We start from the raw sequence: 23,079 nt of genomic DNA, 5'->3' as shown, positions 1-23,079 counted from the left end.
ATTTCTTCTTCTAAGAGGTTGAGAGATATCAGACACACAGCGATCAAGCAATTCCAAGAAAGGAACAAAAACAGGGACAGATTTTAAGTATTGCTCTTATAAACTTAGTTCTTTTATATTTAGGCAGCGGTACAGCGGTAGCGTTGTTGCCTCACAGCAAGAGGCTCTCTTGTTCGATTCTCGGCTGGAGTGCCTTCTTTGTGGAGTCTGCATGTCCTCCCTGCAGTCGAGTGGCCTCCGAAAGACATGCGTGAATGGGCGTGCCTTCGCTGAAGGTTGGGTGTCGGGCTGGCAACTCGGCACCATAAAAATCTACTGCCAGTCATTAGCGGACCGGAGTTCCGCTGTGGCGACCCCTAACCGGGAAAAGCCAAGAAGACATTCAGCAACAACTGTATATAAAACTTTTTATGCTGTGTTATCTTCATTTTAAGGGTCAAATAGGTGGATCCCAATGAAATTTATTTGGTGGGAGAATGGACAAAATGGCTCTTTTGTTAGCGAAGGTTGCAGACCCCTGTTCTATAGCTTCCTTGTTGTCCTTCTTTTGTAGAATGAGCTGCTATGATTTCATTACTTTGCCACTAGCTTTAATATTTGAGCCACTATTCCATCTGGTTGACATCTTATTTTGTTATTATTATTAGAAGATAAATAACAAGAAATTCTGTTAGAAGCTGTTGGCCAGATTTGATAGCAGTATCAACACACAGAGAGCACACACACTATAGCAGTGTCTTAGAGTTCCATTTAACTTGAATGGCTTAATTTCTCTTTAAAAATATCAGACCATTCTGAAATTAAAGTCGAGATGTGACCATGACAATATTTAATTTAAGTAGCCCTTGTAGCCTGGAGGGTATCCTGCGTTTGATGTCTGTGTTCAACAGAATGTTTAAGGTGCCTAGAGCAAGTAGTAATAGGCCGAAGATGAGGACAAATAGTTGCGTAAAGTTGGTTCTGGCATTAAGGTGAACTTGCTGGACCAAAGGTCTTTGATATTTATTTGTTCATTGCTGGCCAAGGAAACATGTATTTGCATAGGATAGCTAAACTTGGTAAGGCTGTTAGGTTTTGTTTACTTTAAGGTATGACCGAACAGCAAAAGAGCAGTTAGCAAATAAAGGACTATAAAACAGTGTAAGAAACTTCTCTGTGTGGAAGATTTTCAGTCCATGTATTTCTAGTTAATCACTGTATATTAATCAGATCAGACAATAGTAGTAGAAGTAGTGAACTTAAACTCGTATAAAACCAAAACAAAAAATAATAGAAAATATATAATTGTACAGCATTACCAAGTATTCGAAAGTAATCCAAGCAAAGCAGGTAGTCTGTTTCCAGTCGAAAATCCTTTATTAAGTACACAGACAAGCGATCCAAGTAAAACAAAAATAGAGTAATAATTTCCTCGCAAGCTTTCTAAATATATATACTTTTTATCAGGCATGGGAGTGGTTTATTGTGCTGTAAAACAAAGTGTTATTGGTACACACATTAAATTCACATCCCTTCCCCCATCAGTGTGACATTCGAGCTGGTCCTGCCCTACTTAGTAGCTGTCATAATAATATATAACCCTTATGTACTTTAAATAAAATTTATAATGATGTGGTACCTCTTATTTAACCAGATTATTAAATAGATTAAGTCTGTGATTTTATCCAAGACAGTATACTACATGGCTGGAAATGTATCAACCTTAGTTCATTTGGCAATCAAAAAAATATATATAAATATATACATATACATTTTGCATGCAATTTCTATTTTCATAACCTATTGTTAACAAAGATCGCTTTCGTCCTTCTAGACTTCTTCAGCTCTGTGTACAAGAACCCTAAAAACAATCTATAAAAATATATATAATTGTATAATTAGTATTGTTATTACACATCATTTTGAATAAAGTGGAAAAAAGAACCAGAAAAAAATAAAAATAAGAAAAAATGTATGTATGATGATGGAAACAAAATATACACTTAAATTACAACTATTTTAAAGTGGTATTTAAAACCAACTGATAGAATAAAATAAAATAAAATAAATTAGTCATGTAAACAATGCGGCAATTTTCTAAGTTCCAGTGCACTTTTAATTGGACAGTAGTAGTTTAGTCCAGGCTTCCTAAAAGAGTTCAGCTTTAATTGCTACATGAGTTCATGTTTCTCCAGAATATTCAGGATGTCTCCTTCAAGATCACCCATGTCTGTGCGATCCAGGATCTGGAACTTAAAACCTGTGTGTCTTTTATGAAGAGAAGGTGTTTGGCTAATGCATTATTTTTACATCCAGAGCAGATTTCTGACAGATGACATGAAATCCTACGCTTGAGTTTATTTGCAGTCTTGCCCACATAGAATGCATCACATTCATTGCACTGTGCCCTGTAAATTACTTTTGTAGTGTTACAATCACCCCATGCACAGGTTTTAATTATTTTCTTTAAATAAGGGCAATAAAAACTATCAGGATGTTTTTTAACATCTGACTTTCATAGCCTCTCACTAGAAAATCATTCTCTAAGTTGTTCAGGTTTCTCAAAAATGATTCCATCTCTGTGGTAATTCTAGCTAATCTATAGCCTTGGGACTATAATACATTATACTTCGTTTTTGTAGGATGTAGACTTGTACTGTGGAGTAATAAGTTAACCAATAGGTTTTGAAAATAGAAATAGATTTGTACATGCAAAATGTATATGTATATGTTTATATATATTTTTTGATTGCCAAATGAACTAAGGTTGATAAATTTCCAGCCATGTAGTATATTGTCTTGGATAAAATCACAGATTTAATAATTTATTTAATAATCTGGTTAAATAATTTATTTAAAGTACATAAGGGTTATATATTATTATGACAGTTACTAAGGACCAGCTCGAATGTCACACTGATGGGGGAAGGAATGTGAATTTAAAGGGACACTATCTCAACTGAAATTTCAGCTACCTGCCCTCGGACCGAGATCTAAAGATTGCCAATTACCCTCCCACTTTGTGACATCACTTTGATGCACTGGACAAGCCCACCCACGTTATCAGGTTTAAAAGTTTTCTTGATTCTCTGTCCCAGGTATATTTTTGTCCAGTAGAATGAAAACTTCTGCTACGTGGTTCTGTGCAGGATTGCAATCACTGTTATATCCTGCATAGCATCTTTTCCAGACTGAAAGTAACACTTTTAATTATTTATAAATGTAATGTAATTTCAGTTGTTTAAAATCTGTGCTGTTGCAGTATGTGTATACTTTAGAAAGGGAGATGCCATTGGAATATAATGCAATTTCGGCGGGCCGATGTTACTAATGTTGTGTTTACTATTTTTAAGTTAATAGTTCAGTTGATCTTCACTTCAAAAGTACTTTCCTGCTCATTTAATAAAAGTGGTAAGGTATAGTCATTACATACTAGAATTTACAGTCTGTGCTGATGTCTAAATGCCGGTTTGTAAGTGGCAGTATATAATGAAATAACTGAACTTGCAGTTACAGTTGCAGTCATTTTTTAAACATTTTGTGCATAGTAAATCTAGTAGTTCTTTGCAGCTTGCTCAGACAGTAAGGTTAATTTTTCACCCACTGTTATATTGGTCGCTGTTTCTTTGCAATTCATTGATTTTACTGCAGGGAAGTAACTATTTCTGCAACGTGCCAGTATATGCCCCCTCTTGATTTTGCATGTGTTCTTTGCTATCATATTCTGTAAAGTACATGAGAGAATGCTGGGTTACCAGTCCCATCCAGTGAAAAATTACAGTATTATAATTTTGCTGCTGTTGTGTATTGTTTTTTTCCATTCTGCAAACTGTTTTGTAAGGTGAAATACTCTGGTCAGTGATGAGAGTACTGCCTCCATTGGTGTTCTCTGCCTACATGCTGTATTTCTCAGATCTAGTCATTTTGGGTTTCTTTTAAGTTGCTTTGGCTATTATCAGTGAAGAGTATGTTGTGCATAAGTAAAAAAAAAACAGTAAAGAAAACATTATGTGTACCTGGACATGGTCTCCACAAATGCAATAATAATGCAGTTACATTCAGTAGTAATTGTTTTTAGCTTATCTTTTCTTGATTGGCTATTTCCACTAGGTTAGTTTTTTTTCAGGAGAGAATGACATTTATCCAGTTTGGCACAGGATAACTTCCCCTACCTTTTTTGATACGTGCCATGGGATATTATTTCCACCTGATATAACCAACTCAAGCAGGTATGGCCTTAGTCTAACATGTCAACTGAAGAATGGCACATTCAAGAGTGCACTCCCCCCCCCCCCCTCACCAGTGCTGCATTGCATGGCGTGGGAATAGATCACACAGTCTTCTGGTCTTCCTTCCAGAACCAAAGGTGCAGATGCTACTTCCTGTACCACTGACCACTTGTATTCATCGTGACTAAATGCACCAACTCTTTTCTTCAGATTTACTTTCCATGAATTAGCTGCTTGCAATGATTTATACTCAAGTTAAAAAAAATGATCATACAAAACACACTGGTCTTGGGCAGCCCCCATGATATCAGTTTGAAAGAGAGCCATTCATGCTTCCATCAGCATATATCACTTGACTGAATGAATGACCCTACCTACTGTTTTTTGTCCTTGAATCACATATCTGAGGCTGTAATTGTTGGGGATGTATGCATCTCTTTACTGATATGTGCTAGCAGTAACCCTGCCCAAACACCAGCCATATGCATTACTTTAGAAAAAAAATTTCTTCAATATAATTATACAAGGCACTTGGACACATAAGGACACACACAACACTAAAAATTTTCCCCTTGCGCAACCCTTATTCTAACCCTAACCAGCAAACATGCTCATACACACACCAACCCATTTAACTACATAAAACATATTTGTAGCTGCTTCCCACTCAAAATCACACATGCACAACAAACTATCCCCTTAACTAGTAACACTAACCAGAAAACACATTCCTACCCCAAAACCAATCCACTTGCCTGTTTTGAAAAAAAAAGATAACTTCTCAGCAACACTCACATTTGGAAAACTGCATGTTCAGTAAAAACACTAAGCAGTTCACTTGGTCAAGCAAAGAACATTTGCCCATGTGAACTGCAAACATGTATAGGCACCCTTTTGTACCTGGTAAACTAAATGCTAATATACTGGAAATGTGTAGCAGTGGACTGTCATGCTAGCAATCATCCAGTTCACAATATTTCTACTTCTGCATTACAGAGCTATAGTTTATTTATTTATTTTACATTTGTTAACTGGGTTAGTCCAACTGAGTTTGCAAACAAACCCATTTTCAGTGGAGACCCGAGGGGAAAAGCCCCAAAAAACATAAGTAAAGATAAAGTGACAATATACAAATAACAATCACAATACAAAATAATTGTAAAACAGAAAAGGTTATTAACTATTTGCATTGCATTGCATTGATAGTAAGCAACCCATTTTCAATGGAGACCCAAGGGGAAAGAGCCCCAAATAAACATAAGCAAAGATAAACATACAGGACCAAAAAATATAAAAAAAAAAAAAATAAGTGCAAATACGAAATTATAAAGAGAAAAACAAAAGAAAAAAATGATGAGCATGAAGAGTTGCACTGACAGCAGAGGTCTAAAATTTACTGCATACGAGAGTAAAAACAAAAGGATAATAGTTCAAAAAAAGGACAATGTCTAGACATTGATAGGAAGTGGGGGGAAGAATATTGTGAGGAATTGGAGGGGGGAGAGAAGGAGGGGGCTATAGTCAAGCTAAGTAGTAGAGCTGAGGGTTTAGGAGGTTAGTTTATGCAGAAGTTAGATATGTAACTAAACACCATTTTGTGTTACTAAATTTAGCAAAGTGAGCCTTCAACTATGTGGCACTGGAACCATTTTTTAAAGTTTTGGGTTTAAGCAAAAGTTGTTCATCCAAATTATTTATAGCTATGTAACCACGCAAAAAAAAAAAACTCACACAAACACGTGTATAATACATAACAGAGAAATAAATTTTAGAACTGGGAGGTTGACATAATGGTTAAGGTGTTCACTTCACAGGCAAGAGGTACATGGTTTGATCCTTGCAAAGGAAAATTAGGTAGACTTAAAAATGGTACTACAATGGCAGTTTGCCAATAATTGTTATTGTGCTTTCTTTGGCAGCACATGAACTGAAATGAGAATAAGACAAGAGAATATTAGCATGGCCCAGAGCAAGGATGACATGCAAATTCAAGAAGCATTCCATGTTTTGGCTTCCTATCCATGTGTAACAGAGTTCCTCCTTAACCCATTTCTAACTGTAACTTTGACAAATAGTTGTGGAACAGGAAATTCATCCCTGGTTTGGCATCTATGTCTGTAATGGACACAGGCACCTGTAAATTGTTCATCTTCCAGGCCCCTACTTGTAAATGTTTCATCTCACAAGCCCCTGCATACACTTATGAAGGCTACCAGCAATTAAAAGAGATTTGGGATGCAGTGCTAGGCTTGAAAAGGCTGTTGTGGTCATTAGCCTAGTACATACCTATGAACCTATATGCATGCACAGATAGATATATGTGCGCACATGTGTGTTTGTCTGTCATTTGTTGATCTCATTAGGCCAGTGAACTATTTTTGTGTGTGACTCAAGGTTTTATTCATACTGACTAGTATGGCCAGAGCAGCTGTGGAAATCCCCTACACTTTTGAGTAAGCCCAATGGGGTCTTTTACATCTACCAGTGCAACAACTGACTCAGGCAGATGAGATCTTGACTTACTATCTCATCCAAAGCATGACACACTCAGAACTGCATCACCTCCTTTACCTTATGCTACACTGAGGTGTCAGGAATGTAAAATCAATCCAAGCACCTGTATTAGAAGTAGAACCCACTGCTTTCTGATCTGCCAGGATCACAGATGAACATGTTGCCTGTTGAGCCACTGACACAGGCACCCACTGTGCATGTATATTATATATGGAATATGCACACTCTTTTACTCACACCATATATCTGTCTCTCTCACTATTTATGTATACATATCTATATTTATTTATATCTATAAATATATGTATGCATACATAGATATATATAGATATACATGCAGAGATAAATATAAAATCATCAACCCCCTTTTCCCATTTACTACGTGGGGTTGGGACATTGTATCAACTGTAAGCACCTCTTTCAGTTCAGTGCCACTCTCAGACTTTCTTTGACAGTCACAGCTGATTGTCACAATCAATATGTTTGCTGGAAGTCTTTATTTCCTTTTGCTTTCTCCTTGAATCTATAACTCTTCTTCACTAAATCATTTCTGCCTTCTTGCCCATATATTTGAACCACTGTAATTTATTCTCTTGACCTTCTCTGCAATTCAAGCTGTTTTTGACTTCTGCTCTGATTTTCTCATTTTTCTGTCCTATTTTGACTTCTGCTCTGATATTCTCATTTTTTTCTCTGTCCCATAGTTTGCACAACACCACCCATCCTAGGCACTTTATCCTCATCTCCTCTACCTTCCTCAACTGCTCTGCCTTCACTCTACAAGTTTCAATACCGTTCAGAAGTAACAGTTACACCACTGTTTTGTGCACCATATTTTCACCTTCTTGGTCATTGTTTTATCACATGACTCTTGACAATTTGTACCATTTGGCAGCAGCCCCTCTGGTTCTAGCTTTGACCATCTCATTCAGGCATCCCTTCTCCTCGGCCACCTCAACCAGATACTTGATTCTGTTAGCCTATTCCAAATTTCCGCTTATATCTCAATTTCTATCTCAGTTTTCAGCTTCTTCTCATTTCACCATTTGCTACCATGTTAATTGTCTTGACTGTACTCCATTTCCTAAGCCTAGAGTTTTGCATTTCAATCATTTGCTAAAGTTTGTTTTCAGAGTGCGAGTAATGCCACATCATGTGCATACACAGGCCTTTCTTGATCTGTCCCTCCAACCTGTTTGCAAATATTGTCTGAACAGTATGAACAGCAGAGGGCTCAGAGATGACCACTGCTACACACGCATTCTCACTGGGAACCCCTATCTCACTTCCTGTGTCTGAAAACCACTTTTATACACTCACTGGGGGCGGGAGGGGGGTAGTAGAAACAGTTACACTTGAATTGGACTAGGGAGGAGCTCTGCTTCACATGGGTGAGAAGCCTGTTCCAGAGAAGGGTTGGTCTCTGAGATACATACCTGTCTCTCCAGCATGACCTATTCATATCACAGGCAGTGTTTAAGTCTTTACAATAAGTAATACTGGTCCTATTTGCTTTGCGGATATGCAGTAGGTCTATCAGAGTGGGCCTTGTATGCTAGGCATAGATATCCCCTCAACAGCCTGTATGAGACAGACTAGAGAGGGCCTTGAGGCAGTCTGCATAGGACATGTTACTTATGCCCTATATTCTTTTAGTGAGGAACCTTTGTGGTTGTTCCAGTTAGCACTGCCTGGTTAGGTACATACCAAAGTGGGCATTGCACTCAATGATGCATCTGATGAATGCCAAATACAGTGAAACAATGACTTCCTTGGAACTAGATGTCATATCTTTGTTTATAAGTTACACAACATAGATTGACTTCCTCACTACTGTAAACATGTGATGGTAAAAGACTAGATTACTCTCTCTGTATGTTCTCAAGTCCCCAAGTACTGGGTCAACCCTTAGGGGTGTGTTGTCAATTTGATAGTTATTAGGAGTGAGTGACTTTCCAAGGGATACTATTATCCATTTCTTGGCATTTAGTTTTAGTCCATGGCTCTGGCACTTGTATGTCTGTGTCAGCCCTTCCTGGAGAACATTTGTGGCAGTGGGCGATTCAGTGATAGCTCATAATTTGCAATCATTTGCAAATTTAGTCAGCCAGAGGCCACGGACTTTGGCCATGACTTCAGAGAAATCAGTGCTCAAAAGGCATGGTCTTGAGACCGATCCCTAAAGGACTTCACCTGTGACTGGCCACTTTGTAGAGGTGGACCCCACCATTTCTAACTTTCTGGGTCCTGTCTGTGAGCCAGCTGGCTGTCCACAGGGTAATATAAGGGTTTGTACCTAACTTCTAACGTTTGTCAATAATGCCCGAGTGGGGGATTGTGTTAAATGCCTTCACCCAGGTCAAGGTATGCAGTGTGAATCATTTTGCCCTCATCCATTGCTTTAGTGACCTTCTCAAAAACATCTACCAGGTTGAGTAGGCATGACCTGTTCTTGATGAAACTAGACTGGGTGAGGTCCAGTGTCTGAACGTTTCCTATGTCATTATTGATCATTTCCATAATTATTTCCATGGCTTTGCATGTGAGACTTCGGGGTCTGTAGTTCCCAGGATGTATAGATGGCCCATCTTTGTGCAGTGGGATGACTGCTGCTGTTCTCCAGCAAGAAGGGTGCTTTTCCATTGTTGGGTCCTTGTCTTTGTTTTCTTGGACAGCATCTTTTTGCATTTATTGTAGAGTTTGTTGATGCTGGAAGTCCACCATGGCAGCTTGATTTTACTTGGGGCTTTGGCTTTGATTCTGTCTGGTACAGCAGAGTTTATACACTTATGCAAGTGATTGTACAGGGCTTCGGTGTAGTTACCACTTTCAGCACGGGGTGGGGCTTGGAATGCATTTATACCTCCACCTAGGAGGGCAAAGTTTGCCTTGGTGAAGGTTTTTAGTTCGATTTCACAGTTTGTAAGTTCTGTTAGTGTCAGTTTGAAGGTGACTGATTTGTGGTCAGTTTTAACTAATGAGGGGTCAGCAGTTGCAACAGTGTACCTGTTTGGCATGTTGGTGAGGACCAGATCTAGAATGTTTGTTCCTCTTGTCGGGGTATGGACAATTTGCTCAAGGGCATTTGAATTCACAAAGTCAAGGAACTTTTGTTCTAGGGAGTTTAGGCTAATGTAGGTTTCCCAGTTGATGGTGGGATAACTGAAATCCCCCATAACCAGCGTGTTCGGTAAAAATTTGGATTGCCTTCCGTTTGGTTAAGTAAGCTGTGTGGGTGTCGTGACTCATGGAGCGGGGGGTCTATAACTAGCTAGGACTTGAATGGGGGTCTTGCCCATTGTAACCTGGACCTGGAGTAACTCCATGAAGTTGTCCAGTCTAACTAAACATGATGTGAATTTATCTCTAATTTAGATTGAAACACTACCTCCTTTGGTTTTTACACATTCCTTTTGTGGTCTAAAGGTGTGGAAGTTATTGTAGCCTTGCAGGGCCAGAGTACTGTCTGAAGCTTTAAACCAGGTTTCTGTGACTGCACAGACATCTACATCTTATAGTGATAGAATTGCTTCCAGGGAGTGCAGTTTTTGGTTCGAGTTCCTAGCACTTAGCAGCATGACCCTTACTTTGTTCCGATTGGTTAAATTCACATTGGTAATATTGTTTTTTTCAGACCTTGCCTAAAAAAAGTCACTATGGGGGAGATAAGAGCTTTTACCAGGTGAAAGCCTAGGCATGCCAGGTACAAACCGTCTGTGACAAAGCAGTGAGGTTTGTCGGCCTTGGTTTCCCAGGCAGGTGGGAACTGGATCCCCTTGGAATGACACCAAAAACTAAGCCAATTATTGAAATCAATATTTTTTTGTTTATACTGCGGAATCATTCTGGGTGAGAGTAGTATGCTGCTCAAGGCTAGGGACATGGCTGCCTGGGACACATACTCAGAGCTCGACCATGTCTCTCTTCATATAGTCCAGTGAGGTATGTCGCAGGTCATTCACACCAACATGAACTATGACACATTCATAACAGAACTTAGACACCTGAGTGTATGCTTGATTTGGCAAATCCTGGCACCAGAGACTGTGTTTGCTGCAGCATATTTGTGTTTTGAAGGTCTCTGGTGTTTTGGTAAGATTTTTGAGAGAATCTCTGTATATATGGATTTATGTGTCCAATGCATACTGTGTGTATGAGTAGTGGTACTATGTGAATATGTAGTGGTGGGTGAGTTGACAACCTTATCTGTGTTACTATTTTGAGTGAGTGAGTGAGAGAGAGAGCATGGAGTCTAGATTCTTGGTGTAAATACTTCACTTGCACTCTGTACTAGACTATGTTGTTAGTAGATGGTTGTCTTTGTACCTGAGACAATTGTTACACTGCCTCAAGAGACCCAAGTCAACAAGGTTTGCAGTAGAAACAAGGGTGGTCCAACTGTCTGTAATGCTAAGTTGAAGACTGTCACTAGGGGTGGCTTTTCAGAAACAATCAAGGAGAAGCCTGACAAATGGATTCTCTCATATTTGTGTGAGTTGCTCAGTGCTGGTTGGGGCCATTCTTCTTCTAAGGCCCGCCTATCAACTATCTCTGCTTGTCTGCCTTTATCTCCTCATCTAACTACTAGATTTGAGGGGAAACAATTCCTTAAAGGCATCCTTAATGTTAGACCTCCCAGGAAACCTGTTTCTCCTGCCTGGGATCTTAATGTTAATTTGGAGAAGTTGACCTATGCTCCTTTTGAGCCTGCTGCTTCAGCTTCCTTGCAACATTGTTCCTGGAAGGCTGTTCTTTTGTTAGCACTTACTTCTGCCAGATGTGTCTGCATTGCAGGCCATTATGGCTTGTCCTCCTTTTTTGATTTTTCATGCAGGTAAAGTGTCCTTGTGCACTAACCCTTCTTTTATGTTGAAGGTGGTTAATGAGGTGTCACTTAATCAGTCTATTAATCTGCCTATCTTTTTCCCTGTCTGCAAACAGACAGTGAGAGGGTGCTGTATATAGGTTCATAGTTTTATAGGTGTTTACTAGGCTAATGACCACAAGGGCCTTTTTAATCCTAGCCATGCATCCCAAATCTCTTGACAAGTTCTGATACCCTTTATAAGTGTAAGGATGGGCCTGGGGGACAAACCATTTACAAGTTACCTGTGTCCAGTAGAGACATAGGTGCCAAACCAGGGATGAATTCCTGGTTTTACATCCAAGTGTCCAAGTTGCTCTTGAATTGGGTTGGGGGGACTCTGCTTCACATGGATGGGGAGCCTGTTCCATAGACAGGGTAGTCTCTGGGATGCATACCCGTCGCTCCAGCAGGTCCTATTTATATCACAGGCGAGGTTTAAGTCTTTAGAACAGGTAATTCTGGTGCTGTTTTGCGGATATGCAGGTCCAGAGTAGGGTCTGACAATTCCCTGTATGCCAGGTATAGATCTCCCCTAAATAGCCTGTAGGAGACAGAATACAGGGATAGGGCCTTGAGGAGGTCTGTGTAGGACATATTACTTGCATCCTGTATTCTTTTAGTGAGGAATCTCTGTGGACATTCCAATTGTTGGATATGCCTGGTTATGTACATACCAAAGGGGGCATTGTACTCAGTGATTGGTCTGATGAATGCCAAATACAGTGGAACAATAACTTTCTTGGACTTAGATGCCATACCTTTGTTTATAAGTTGCGCAACATAGAATGATTTCCTCACCACTGTAGACGTGATGATCAAAGGCTAGATTACTATCTGTGTGTGTCCCTAAGTCCCTGACTGCTGGGTCAACTCTAAGGGCTGTGTTGTCACTACGATAGTTACCAGGGATGGATGACTTCCCAAAGGATACTATTATGCACTTCTTGGCATTTAGTTTTAGTCCATGGCTGTGACACCAGTTGTTTGTCTGTGTCAGCCCCTCCTGATAAAGTAAGTGTGTGTGTGTGTGTGTGTGTGTGTGTGTGTGTGTGTGTGTGTGTGTGTCCGTATGTGTGTGTCCGTGTGTCCACAGACACGTGTGAACAGAATCCTAACTGTCTTCTGTAGTAGTACTGTTATAGGAACAGCTTTTTTGTTTAAGATTTGGCCTGCTAAGACCTACATGAAATCAAATCAACTGGACATATAAGTGAATTTAAGTAAATCTTTATCTGCACTTTTTTCAAATAATACAGCATTTAAATTGATTTATTTGTGTTGCTTCGAATACTATCTAGCTGGAAGTTGTGGCTCTGTTTTTTCTGTTAGTTCCCCACCCACCTTCCCTGCTTTTGTTTTAGTGTTAATCTTTGTGGCTTTAAAACTGCCCGCCCATCTCATTTGCTCACTCAAAAAAAAAAAAAAAAAAAAAAAAAATTTGCACTTTTTTCATCTGCTTTTACTGAATTTGTGTTCCTACTTTATTTTGCTTTTGCATCATCTTAAAAGTGTTCAATTGTATTTATTACTGCTTGGTGTAGCTATAATTCTAAGCCTTTTGTTTTAAGCACTTGGGCTTCAGTCCAATTGTTTTACATTAAGAAGGTTTGTGGTCTGCACTGTTGTAGCAGGACAGGTCGCTTACATCCTTCTAAGTTGGGAACTGCTGATTGAAGGCTCAGTGTCTGTTATTCTAAAAGTGTATTAGTTCTGGTTTAAGCACTTGGGCTTCAGGCCAGTTATTTTACATTAAGAAGGTTCGTGGTCTGCACTCTTGTGGGAGGAGAGGCTGGACTCTGCCCTTCTGAACTTGGAATTTCTGGTTAAAGGCTTATAGTACCTGCATATTTGAACTGTTTCTTACTGAAATTGGTGCACATTGTTTGCTTATAGCATAGACTAGATCCAGGCCTGCTCAGTCTAGCTTTGTTTGCATAACTTGAGCACTAATCCAGGCCTTCTTTTTTAGAGAAGGTTCCCCTGCACACAAGTGGCAGGAGTGTGCAGTTAGAACTTGTCTGATTGAAGACTACAGGAACAGGGCTCAGTTTTGAGATTTTTTTTATTGGTTAATTGGGTAATTTGTTTAAAAGCCTTTTCTGACTGCTTGTAGTCATCTAAAACTGTTTTAAGTGTATTTTTTACTGTTTGTAGTTGTTTAAAGCTGTTTTAAGTGTATCTTTACTGTTTTTGCCTTATCTTTAAATAAAAAAAATTTTTCCTTGTTTCCCACCTTTCCAACCTAGTATAGTCCAGTTTTCAGGCTAGTGCTGAATTCAGGGCTGTTACAATTTTCTGAGTTGCCCATACCTTACTTGGATAGAGGGAGGTTTCTCTGTTCACCTGTGAGAGAGGGAGCTTCGAGTAGCCATCTGTCCCTGGAGGAGTGGTTCCAGCCCAAAAGTTAGTAGTTTGTGGGCCATTTTTGGCTAATTTCTATCTCTTTCATTTCCCTGCTGTAAAAAACGCGTTTGCACTGTTTTGCACATCCGGGCAGCGCCGGTTAGCTAGGGCTAAATTTATCGCGGCTCCACCAAGTCTGCTCTTCAGTTTTTCCCTTGAAAGTAGTCTAATTCTCAACCTGAGCACTTAAAAAGCATCCTACAGTCCAGCACTTGCTCAGACCTAATAGCAAGCACTAATATACCCTGACACTTGATTGCCCAGCAGGGCAAGGCTCATTATTCACCCCTCACCAACCAAGCAGCTCATCCTACTATTCAGACATGACCAAAGGGCAATTTCGGGTATACTCTCCAGTCCAGCTGGTGAACCTGGGTATCCTGAGGCAATGTTACAATTGCCTCATGTACACAGACAACCCTCTCCTCCTACCACAAAACATTAACATATGCGAGAGATGCAATTATATAGCTAAAATGGAGGCTAAGCTCTCTCCACCCAAGACTGGAACAAGCAGTCATGAGGCGAAGGTTAACACTTGCACTACACATCCAGCCTCACATAGACATACTAAACCAGCACTGGCAAAAAATACACATAAATACACAAAATCATACTCAGAGGCTCTAAATAAAAACCTGCAAAAGCATCACAGATCTCCAAAGCAGACACCCAAAAAACCTGCACCTCCCTTCACAAACCAGACAACACATAAAACACAAAATCAGTGTGCCGCACAATCACAGCCCTTAAGGCGAAATAACATTCCTAACACACTAGTGATAGGTGACTCTATAGTCAGAGAGGTCTTCCATGTCTCTTTTCATGTAGTCCAGGGAGGTACGTCTCAGGTCATTCACACCAGCAAGTACAAATATGACTCTGTCATTGTTCATGTTGGTGTGAATGACCTGAGATGTACCTCCCTGGACTACATGAAAAGAGACATGGAAGAGCTCTCTGATCATGTCGCCGAGGCGGGTATGACCCTAACCCTGAGTAACATCCTGCCCTCACCAAAAATGATACAGCAGTATAAAGAAAAAGTAATCAATTGGCTAAGCTTCTGGTGTAATTCAAAGGGGATCAAGTGTCTGTCAGCCTGTGACGACATGCTCGACAGGCCTCATTGCTTCGCAAGAGATGGCTTGCACCTGTCACCCCTAGGCTTTCAAATACTGGCCAAGGCTCTTGCTGACCCCCATAGTGCTTTTTTTTAGGCAAGGCTCAAAAATCAAACCTGCCTCCCTAAACAGCACAAATAAAAACACGAGGGTTATGTTACTCAACGCCAGGAGTTTAAATCTCAAAATGCATGCGCTCGAAGCACTACTCAGTATGGAGAACGTCGACATCTATGCAGTAACTGAAACCTGGTTCAAGGCTCCACAGAGCACCCCAGCACTACCGGGCTACAACTCATACCACACATTTCAGCCACAGAACATGGACCGAAACACAAAAGGAGGGGGTGTATCCATATTCATCAAGGATACCTACACCTCCAGGTTAGTGGTGCAGCATGATACCTCTGAGATCATCCATGTGCAACTAACATTAGGCAAATCTGCATTGCAAATTGTGGCCTGCTACAGATCACCCTCCATGACCCAGGACCACCACTCCGCCTTTCTGGAGACACTGGAAAACATGAAGGTCCTACCGAACACCCTGATTTTGGGCGATTTCAATTACCCTACCGTTAACTGGAAAAGTGCTCAAGTACAAACTCCCAGGTCCAGCGCTTCCTGGAATTTATCAACTTAAATGCCCTGGATCAGCTGGTAAACTCCCCTACCAGAGGTGAAAACATATTGGACCTGGTCATCACTAACATGGGCGACAGGTGTTCCACACCAGAGGTCAATCCATCACTGGTTAGATCAGACCATAAAATAATCACTCTGGATGTCCACACCCCACCACCACCCTCAGCTAAGGAAATCACAGTAAAAAAAACTTTTCTAAAGCAAACTTCACCTTGCTTAAGACAGAGGTGGTAAGTTTCACAGCCCCCACTCTAAAGGATAATGCTGCCCAAGATGCAGAAACCTTTACAAATGCACTCTATGAGCACCTACAAGGATGCATGGATCGTGCCATCCCTAGCAAAACCAAGACTCACTCCCCTGGTGGACCCTTGCCATAAACAGGCTATACAATAGAAGGAAGAAACTAGTTCAGAAAAAAAAGCAAATCCCAAGAAGGAAAGACATCCCTGATCAATATCAGTAAGAAACTAAGGTTTTTCATAAAATCCTCCAAGGCTAACTTCGAAAGAACAATAACCAAGGATTTGAAAGATAACCACAAAGCCTTCTTTAGCTATGTCAAGAATCTAAGTGACAACTCGCAGATATGCTCTGAGCTAGTGCAAAATAGCACAAAATATACTGAACCCACTGATATTGCCAACATCCTGGCAGATAGATTCAGTGCAAACATCACCCCCCTCTCACCCCCAAAAGGGCCCACAATAATACCGGAAAAGTCTAGTGTCCCGGAAATCACAGACGCACAGGTGAAAACAGCCCTTTCAAAAGCCAAAAGCATAGCGTCAATGGGGCCAGATGGTGTCCCAGGCTGCCTCTTGCACGAACTACAGAACGAACTAACCCCCCACCTAAACACACTGTTCAACTTCAGCCTCTCCACATGCTACATGCCCATAGAATGGCGCACAGCAATGGTTATTCCGCTCCACAAAGGAGGTGCCACAACTGACCCTGGTAACTATCACCCCATAAGCCTGATTAGCCTGGTCTGCAAGGCTATGGAGCACATCATGGACCTCGTTAACAAAGAATTGGGAACCTCCAAACACTTGACCCGACCCAGTTCGGCTTTGATAAGGGCAGATCATGCCTACTAAACCTGGTTGACTTCTTCGCGACAGTCACCAAGGCCACAGATGAGGTGAAGGTAGTTCACACAGCCTACCTTGACCTCCCCAAGGCTTTTGACACCATTCCCCACTCGGGAGTTATAGAAAAACTCACCAGCCTGAACATAAATCCCTACATCACTAGATGGGTTGCCAGCTGACTTACAGACAGAACTCATACGGTAAGAATAGCGGGCTCCAGGTCTGACTCTAAACCAGTCACAAGTGGTGTCCCACAAGGCTTGGTCCCAGGACCTCTACTGTTCAGCATATACTTCTCAGAAGTACAGGCAAACACAGGAGGACTATGGCTAACCAAGTTTGCCGATGACTGCAAACTGGGAGCCATAATTGACTCACCGGCTGATACAGACATTCTCCAAAAGGGCCTTACTGAGACGGACACCTGGTGTCAAGGTCATGGTCTCAAGCTAAATGCCAAAAAATTCATAGTCATCCTGTCTGGGAAAAACAAAACACCCATGAATTACCACATAGATGGCAGCCCCCTTAATACAGAAGATGTAATAAGAGATCTGGGGACCCATGTAGATAGTAATCTCTCCTTTGACAATCATATTGCCAAAGTAGTTAGGAAATCCTTCTATGTAGCCCATCTAATTACTAAAGGGTTTGCATCTAGAAATAAAGAGGTTATAGTGCCCCTCTACTCGTCACTCATCAGACGCATCAGAGTACAATGCCTCGTTTGAGATGTACCTCACAAGACACTTCCAACAGCTGGAAAGACCACAAAGGTACCTCACTAAGAGGATCACTGGTCTCAAACATATGTCCTATGCAGCCCGACTGGAAAAACTCCAGCTTTACTCAGTGGCATATCGCTTACTCAGAGGTGATCTCTGCCTGACTTAGAAAGCCATGTCCATCTCAGAATTGATGGACATGCTCCACCTAAAGAAATCCAAGTCACTGCGAGCCACTCGCTCTAGTGAGCTAAACCTCACCACAACAATAAATAGAACATGCTGGAGGGATAGATTCCTGTCACAGATACTCCCCATGCTTTGGAACAAAATTCTTAACTACATTAGGCAGAGCCCCTCACTAACACTCTTCAAGAGGAACCTTGACGAGTGGATGGGTAACAGAAAATACACCCCTGGGATCACTTCATTGGCTCTTCTTGACACAGGCTCAGTTAATTAATCAATGGGGCGGCGAAAGCTGACATTCTGGCTAGGCTTATAAATGCCCTTGGGCAGATAGCCTAGTACCTACCTGTGAACCTATAAAATGCAGGTTAGAATTAGGGGCAGGGTTATCATATGTTACTCTTGTGGAGCAAGGAGACTTTGCTGGTTGCAATGGAGCCAATGATCCAAAAACTCATACATCCATAAACCAAATAGCCCAGCTAATACTAGGACCATAGATATAAATCCACTCCAAATATAAATGCATATGGTGGAGGTACATATTTATAACCGTGCTTACTCATGTCTCTAGAACAAACTAACTCTCTAAACAGTGTAAAACACTGTCTACCTTTACAAAGGATAACTGAGTGGATATTCATAAATTCACACCTGGTATGAATGGCCTGGCCCTTCTTGAAAAGGGATGAAAAGCTTAAGGTTGGGCACTGGCAAAGGGGAAATGTAACTCCTATGAACCCATGACATATGATAGTCACATCCCTGTATGCATGAATGAACCTGTGACAGTATGTTAAGAATCTCAATGGCAACACTCAGATCTGCTCTGAGTTACAGCACAATAGCACTAAATATACAGAACCAACTGATATTTCCAACATCCTGGCAGATAAGGTCAGTGCTAACTTTACCCCCCCCTCATCCCCTAAAGGGCCCATCTCTGTACTGGAAGAATGCAAATTTCCTGTAATCACGGCTGCTCAGGTAAAAACCACACTCACCAAAGCCAAGAACACAGCATCCATGGGACCTGACAACATCCCAGGCTGCGTTCTACATGAACTACAGAACGAACTGGCACCCCACCTAAGTACCATGTTCAATCATAGCCTCACCTCAGGCTTTGTGCCCACTGAATGGCACACCACAACGGTTATCCCACTCCACAGAGGGGGAGCCACAACAGACCATGGGGACTACTGCCCCATTAGCCTGATGAGCCTGGTTTGCAAGGCCATGGAATGTATCATCATGGAACTCAAACAAAGACATTGGTAATCTCCAAACTCTGGACCCCACCCGGTTCGGGTTTGTAAAAGGCAAATCATGTCTCCTAAACTTGATCGACTTCTTTGAAGCAGTCACCAAAGCCGTAGACGAGGGTAAGGTGGTTCACACAGCCTATGTAGAGATTGCCAAGGTTTTCGACACCATCCCCCACTTTGGAATTATACATAAACTCACTAACCAGGTATAAATCCCTATGTTACAAGATGAGTTACCAACTGGTTCACTAACAGAACCCACACTGTGAAAGTAGCGGACTCCAAATCAGACTTCAGACCAGTGACAAGTGGAGTACCACAAGGTTCAGTCCTGGGTCCTCTCCTGTTTGCTATCTACTTCTCTGAAGTACAGGCTAACACAGAAGGTCTTTGGCTAATGAAGTTTGCAAATGACTGCAAGCTAGGAGCCATACTCGAAACTCCTAATGATGTGGACATCCTACAAAAGGGCCTCACTGAGACAGATGCCTGGTGTCAAAGCCATGGCCTCAAGCTCAATGCCAAAAAGTGCATTGTCATCCCCTTTGGTAAAAATTCTGTACCCATGAACTACTACGTAGGCAGTAGTTTACTTAACACTGAAAGTGTGATAAGAGACATGGGGACACAGGTGGACAGTAGTCTCTCCTTTGATAATCACATCGCCACAGTGGTCAGGAAATCCTTCTACATGGCACACCTCATCACAAAAGGATTCTCATCCAGGAAAAAAAGAGGTCATTGTTCCCCTCTACTCATCACTCATTAGACCCATTATAGAGTACGGTACCCCTTTTTGTATGTACCTCACAAGACATCTACAACAACTGGAAAGGCCGCAGAAATACCTCACAAAGAGGATTACTGGCCTCAAACAGATGCCCTACACAGACCGTCTCAGAAAACTCCAGCTTTACTCCGTCACATATTGCCTACTCAGAGGCGATCTCTGCCTAACATACAAAGCTATGTCAAACCCAGAGCTATTGGACATGCTCCACTTAAAGAAATCCCAATCCCTCCGAGCTACATGCTCTAGGGACCTAAACCTTGTCACCACAATAAACAGAACATGCTGGAGGGATTAGAGTCCTGTCACAGAGAATTCCCATACTCTGGTACAGACTACCTATGTCAAACAGAGCTCCTTATTAGCACTCTTCAAGAAAAATCTTGATTGGATGGGAAATAAGAAACTCACCCCAGGGATCACTTCTGTGGCTCTGCTCGACAGGGGCACAGGAAAATAATTTTCTTGAGTGGCGAAAGTCAGGGTACCTTTTTGGCTAGGCTTATACAGGCCCTAGGGCCATAGCCTAGCACCTACGTATGAACATATGACTAAGTCGCATCCTTGTATGGAAGAAGAGTTAGTGGGCATAACATGCTTAGGCCTGCTTTCTTGGTCACTCTTGGGTGACCTGCATGGACTTACAGTATGTAGGAGTGGAGAAGGAGTATGCGCTACCTTGTCTGCACTGAAGGCTGAGATCTTTGACAGTGTGTCAAGAAGACTTAGACAAAAGGTATGTGCATGGTATTTTTACAACCAGTATGTGCACTGGTGAGTGCATTTCAAGACAATAACGTTTATACGACTAAAACATAAAAAAGTATATCAGTCAAAATACTTAAAGTGCTGCGGTAGCGTTGTCGCCTCACAGTAAGACGTTGACCTGTTCGATTCTCAGCTAAAGTGTCTTCTGTGTGGAGGCATGGGTGAGTGGGCGTACCTTCATTGAAGGTTGTGTGTCAGGGCTGGCAACTCGGCAAGTAAAAATCTACTGCCAATCATTAGCAGATCGGAGTTCCGCTGTGGCGACCCCTAACCGTGAAAAGCCGAAAGACCCTACAAGTCAAAATACTTAAATGTACTTTTTCTTTTGTGTTTTAGGCCATCTTGAGATGCCAGTTTCTGTAAGCCTAATCCAACTCGTACATTTAGAGGTTTTCGTTCTTGTAGGGAAAGTGGATCAGTAAAATTAATGCGTTTACTCTCATGCATCCTCTCATGTTCATCGTGTTACCCTGCTGCAGTCATCACACTTGGGTTATCCTGCCGTCAGACAGTCCCGCAGTCGGCCCGAATTCCAAAGTCTTGGTCCGGCGTTGGTTGCTGTCGCTTCTTCCCTGACATCAGTGTGCCAGGGGTATATAAGAGGCAACCGACACCATTTTCTTCAGTCTTTCTTGCCGCGCGGTGTCCGAAGCAGAAGCAATTCCCAAGTGCTGGTCGGCCGACACCTGAGATTTTCGAATCGAGTTTCTGTCCGAAGTCTTCAAAGCTAAGTACCCCGTTGGGGAACCTTTTCTTGCCTCAGTCCGATGTCAGAAAAAGTTGACAATTGCATTTCTTGTGGGAAGCAAATACCTCATAAGGACTTTCATTCTTATTGTATACCTTGCCTAGGCCCAGTCCATGATGTCACTAGTTGTCGATTTTGTGCTAGGTTCAATAAGCGAACTATAAAGCGACGCTTTGATTTTGCTTTACACTACTTCGGTAGGAAATTTAATTACACTATGCCGTCGGAGCAACCGACTACCGGCGTGCATAAAAAAATGCAAGGATAAAGACAGACAGCCTAGATCCAAGCCAGACTCCGAGGCCTCGACTGGACCGGTCGCCGGTTCTCCGGTTTTCAGTGAGGTGCCTACACAGCCCCTGGCTACCGCAGAATTGGAACCCCAGACCACTTCGCATTTCCTAGCGGAGAGTTCTAGGCTGACGCAGCCATTTACCGACGACATTGCAGAAGGAGAAACCGGCGCTGTAGAAACACCTTCGGTTTCAGAAGGTGTCTTCAGACTGACTACTCTCACCATAAAATCTTATGCTAAGCTTAAAACCTCCTCTAAAACCTAAAAAGACTGCACCTCAGTCTCCAGCTCAAGGCCCCATGCCTAAGAAACAGATGCTTAAAATGGCTGAAGATTTGATTTCTTTAATCAGGGGTTCCCAACCCCCTCCCGACAGAAGGCCTAGACAAGAGGAGGATTATGCCTCCTCTGATCAAGTGTCTATTTCCTCAGGCTCCTCTGAGGAACAGGATTACTCCTTTCCCCCTTACGAAGATTCTGATACTGAAGATTCCATTCCCTCAGCTTCTCCCCCTGAAGACTATTCCTTTGGGGAAACCTTACATACCATGAGGGAGCATTTCAACTGGGAAGGTCAGGTCTACTCCGACTCAAAGAAAAGGCTCAGAGAGTTTCTTTTACTCCCCCAGCACAGACCACTTGCTATTCCCCCAGTCTTAGACATTGTGAATGATGTTTTCTTAGAATCCAGTCTAAATCCAGATTCTCTGCCTCCTGCTCCAGCCAAACCAGACAGATACTATAGAGTGCCTGACTCTCACAAATTTCTTTATAAAAGCCCTGTTGCTGACCCAGAGACTATCTCCCTGGGTCCCAAAGGGGCTAAGGCTTCTATGGCTAAAAATCCTGTACCCTCTGAAAGAGACTCCAGAGCACTAGATAGGTGGGGGAAGAAGGTTTACACCTCAACTACTCTAGCTATGAGAGCACTAAATTGTCAATTTCAAATGCTTAAATACCAGCAATTCCTAATGTCTCCAATAAAACAAAAGATGGGCACGCAACCTCAACAGTTTGAATTCAAGGAAATGCAAGATCTGTTGCATGCAGCTGAACAGGTGGGCAAACATACTTTACAATGTGGTTTTGATGCCTTGGAAGCTTCCTCTAGAACAGCTGTTACTGGGTCTGTTATACGTAGGCATGCTTGTTTAAAGGAACAATCTCTGCCTGATGATGTTAAAGCAAAGTTACTGGATGCACCCTTACAGCAGGATGTTTTATTTGGGGTTAAAGCAGAGGAGGTTTTAAAGAAAATGGAGGATAAGGCAAAATCTATGCAGACGGTCAAAGATTTCTTACAGGTACAGCCTCCATGCTTCAGCAGAAATTGGCCTACCAAAAATTGGTCCTTTCCAGCTTCTGCCAGGCCACAGAGGGGTAATTACAGGTGCCCAAGGGGCAGAGGACAAGCACAAATCCCTTACAAATCTCGACA

The 23,079-nt window shown here is 41.8% G+C and overlaps 1 protein-coding gene and 1 non-coding gene across 2 annotated transcripts in view; both read left to right on the top strand.

The window, feature by feature from the left end:
- Positions 1-23,079, top strand: part of AASDH (aminoadipate-semialdehyde dehydrogenase) — a 1,090,146-nt gene that overhangs the window by 790,209 nt on the left and 276,858 nt on the right. The gene's annotated exons all lie outside the window — the stretch shown is intronic.
- On the top strand, positions 6,112-6,218 carry LOC122795197. Its single transcript, XR_006363790.1, has one exon. It is a non-coding gene; the product is annotated as a U6 spliceosomal RNA (small nuclear RNA).

The sequence above is a fragment of the Protopterus annectens genome, chromosome 2.part1 (assembly GCF_019279795.1).
Source record: "Protopterus annectens isolate FY-2018-M chromosome 2.part1, PAN1.0, whole genome shotgun sequence".
Taxonomy (NCBI): domain Eukaryota; kingdom Metazoa; phylum Chordata; order Ceratodontiformes; family Protopteridae; genus Protopterus; species Protopterus annectens.
The sequence above is the reverse complement of the archived record's forward strand: the minus strand, read 5'-3'. Positions and strand labels throughout refer to the sequence as shown.